The sequence below is a fragment of the Lotus japonicus genome, chromosome 1 (genome assembly GCF_012489685.1).
Source record: "Lotus japonicus ecotype B-129 chromosome 1, LjGifu_v1.2".
Lineage (NCBI taxonomy): Eukaryota > Viridiplantae > Streptophyta > Magnoliopsida > Fabales > Fabaceae > Lotus > Lotus japonicus.
Genome location: NC_080041.1, coordinates 51824896 through 51828479, shown reverse-complemented (window position 1 = coordinate 51828479; position 3584 = coordinate 51824896). Strand labels below are relative to the sequence as shown.

Sequence of the window (3584 nt, the reverse complement as noted above, 5' to 3'; positions counted from 1 at the left end):
CTGATTGTGAGGCTCAAAAGCTCGAGTTATTTGATGAACGACCTCTTGCTGCAACTAAGAGTCAACGTAAATTGGATGGTGGGGTGAGTCTTGAGAAGAGGAGACGGGGGAGGCCGCGTTAAATAAAAGATCCGAGAGGGACAGAGTCACCAGAGAAGCAGCGTGGGAGACCTAGGAAATCAGCTTCAGTTTTAGAGGGGATACAATTTTCACAGGTTGCTGATACACAGTTAGACTTGTGTTCTGGTGATTGGCAAGGAGAGGTTGGAGTACAAACTCGACGGGCTTATATTCGAAGTCTGCAGGCGGGTTTATTGTTTGATTGTCCGTGGCCATTCAGGGCATAGCTCGTCAGTTTCGTGGCTCTAGTTGAGTTGTGCTATGGCTCGGCAGTGGGTGGCTGGGAATGTCAGGGGGTTGGGAAGATCACCTAAGCGGAGAGCGGTAATGTAGGCTTTAAAGCGGGTAAATCCTGAAGTGGTCTTGTTCCAAGAAACCAAGCTTATTCTGGAGCGTGTTGTGGGCTCTTGGCTCTATGTGTGCGGGTCTTACTGGTGTGGATTTAGTTTGGGGTGAATCAAGTTTCGGGTCTCTGTTTTTCTTGGCAGGGTGGTTGGGATTTGTTTGGGTATGTTGGTGCTTGTGTCTGTTGGGGATGGCGTGACGGGTTTGGTAAGCTAGAGGGAGTGCTTTTTTGTTTGAGGTGGGGGGAGGTGTTGGGTTGTTTTGAGATGATGGTGGTGTGTGTGTTGTTTGCTGTTATTTTCTACTGGCTTCTTCGGGTGCAGGTGTGCAAGTGTGGCAGGTTGGCATTTTTCTTGTGTGTTCAGCTAGTTTTTATTGATTGGGGGTGTGCAAGCAAGTGTGGCATGTTGGGACTATTGTGTAGCTGTGTTTACTGAAACAGTTCATGGTGCTGTCTTGCAACTTATGAAGGAGCATGTTGTCCTGATGAAGAAATTCGTGGCAGACTTGGCAAATTGGTGGTGTTTTTATTGCTGATTGGTGATGTTTGGCGCAGGGGTCATGGCTTTGAAATGGGGATGTTTGTTTTGTTTCTTGAAGTGTTGGTGCAGAGGAGTGTGTATCACTGCTGCAAATGTTTAAAGCCTTTGGGTTCATTCTTTTTCTCTCGGTTTTGCAGGGGGTGATTTAATTCAAAATTGGTTTATCAAGGCTGAGTTTGTGGAATTAAAGGTTCAAGGCAGTGGGATTGAATGTTGAATTTTTTGGCTTACAAGGAGGGGGTCTATTAATGTATTTATGTGTTTTGAAGGAATTGTATTGGGCATAGTTTGGCATATGTAGTGGTTGTGTATGTATTGTTTTTGGTACAAAAAAAAAAACTATAGATACTTGGTAAAAAAAATCACTAAAAAGAATCCACGTGGCCTCTTTTCTATAATTGCAAAATTAATGTCTTTCTTAATTAAAGATATTTAATAAATATATATATATATATTATTTGATATTATTATTTTAATATAGATATTTTAATCCTTTGTATTTTTTTTAGAATATAATGTTATCTTTTAAGAATTCTAAGATAATTCTAAAAAGAACACTTACTATTCATATTAGTAAATTATTATTAATAAATTTTTAGAAAAAACTTCACAAGACCAACAATATAATTATTTATATTAATTTACATTTATTTAATTTTTAAGGTTTAGCAAATTCTTTTAAAGGTTAAATGATAGTAATTTATATTTATAAATTATGTTAAAAATTGGGATGTTACAGAATGTATCAAAACTTTCTCCTTAAATTGATAATTTAATCCTAAAAGACACCATTTATTTAAGTTAAATCTAAAGTAAATTTATTTTTCTCTATCAAAAGAGTTCTAATTTATGCATACAGAAGAAAGGAATGTGCTCTCCCATGTGAAACAAAATCTGTAACAAGAATTTATGGATTAATTCACAAAGTGGTTCGAACTTAAGCAAAAAACAACGTGGTTGTATTGTCCTCTGCCACCCTGGATTTGAAAGCTATGAGTCTTCATAATTTATATTTTTAAAAAATTCCGCTACAGTACTTTTAAACTTGTAGCTATGAATCTTCTTCAGGATTCGTATTTCAAAAATTTTAGTACAACACTTCTGGACTTGTATGATATGCAGTGGCGAATTTAAGGCCTGGCTCCGGGCAAAAAAAAATTTACTTCGGCCGTCGGGCCCTTTTGGAAAAAAAATGGTTAAAAAAGAGGGAGACGTGAGGCAAACCCAAACCTCTTCCTCTCACCGTCTCAGGTTCACGTCTGTCGTAGTTCCCCCTCTGTTCAATGGTTGCAGTCGTCGGATATTCAATGGTTGCCATCGTCGTGCCGCTTGAGGTTGTTGTCGTCGTAGTTCTGTGTCCCCTCTGTTTCTTGGTTGCCGTCACCGAATATTCAGTGGTTGCCGTCGCCGTGCCCAGGGGCGGATTTAGGGCTCGGAAGGCCCAGACAAAAAATTTTAATTTGGTCCAAAGAAAAAAAAAACTGTTTTTTTTTAGGGTCAGCCTGGGCAAAAACACAAGGCAATCACTTAAACAGCCTGGCCCATCTTCTCACCCCAGCATCCCTAAAACAAAAAAACAAAACTGCCCCACCCACCCGAATACCCGATGATCCACCCACCTCTCTCACTTTCTCACCCATCACCCATGGCCTGAACCCACTTTCTCCTCCTTCCTCGTCCGTTTGGCCGCCACCCGCCGTCGCGCATCCTCTTCTCTCTCAGACTCTCACGCCAGTGATAAGTGAACGCGGGTTTAGGGTTGGGCCCCTGCTGCTGCTTCCATTTCCTGCTCGCTGTCACTGAGTCGCAGGTACCAGTTCTTCTGTTCTTCCAATAGTTCTTCCATTGTCCTTGTTTAAATTAACTATCCAATTCATGAATTCAATGATTCATACAACGTTAAATGTAATGATTTACTATCCAAGCAAAATTGAATTAGGTGTTTCCCAGTGATTGAGTTTCAAACTATACACTTGATATGAGCCCTGAACCCTTCTGATTTTCTTGTTTTGCTTTGTTTTGAGTCTGACTTTTTTTTTTTAACTTGTTTCGCACTGATTGCGTTTTGAATGTGGAAACATTTTGATGTTATTTTCTACTTGAAAGCTCAGTGCACATAGAAAATGCTTGATTAGATCCACTGCTTGTTTTTGAGGAACATATATTTCTTAGAAATATTGTGAGTGTGTTTTGATTGGGCAGCGGCCAGACAACCTTAGTGATGGTATCCACAGATGGTGAGTTTTCTTACCTCGCTTATCTACTGATTCCATCTCACATTTTCATCCTTGTTTTAGCCCCTAATTAGATTGAATTTGGACTCTTATTTTTCCTCAAATAATGTGAATTGTGTTATTTGACAAAGTTCTTGAGGTTGGAGGGTAAGAGGTTTCACATCCGATTGAAATGTTTGCTACATCTGCATAATCTGTTGTACTTTGAATAAAAGATTGGATAAGTCACAAAATTGGACAAACTTGCATTTTAACCTTTAAAATTTAGTATTTTGGAGAGTTGTTGTTACTGCAATTTTGAATCAATGGAGACAAGAGAGTTGTTGTTGCTGCAGTTTTGACT

General features: G+C 39.3%; 1 non-coding gene across 1 annotated transcript; it reads left to right on the top strand.

Annotated features, from left to right (window-relative positions):
* Positions 1–3153: 3153 nt before the first annotated feature.
* LOC130734953 (small nucleolar RNA snoR143) lies at positions 3154–3289 on the top strand. Its single transcript, XR_009018285.1, has one exon. It is a non-coding gene; the product is annotated as a small nucleolar RNA snoR143 (small nucleolar RNA).
* The last annotated feature ends 295 nt before the right edge of the window (positions 3290–3584 follow it).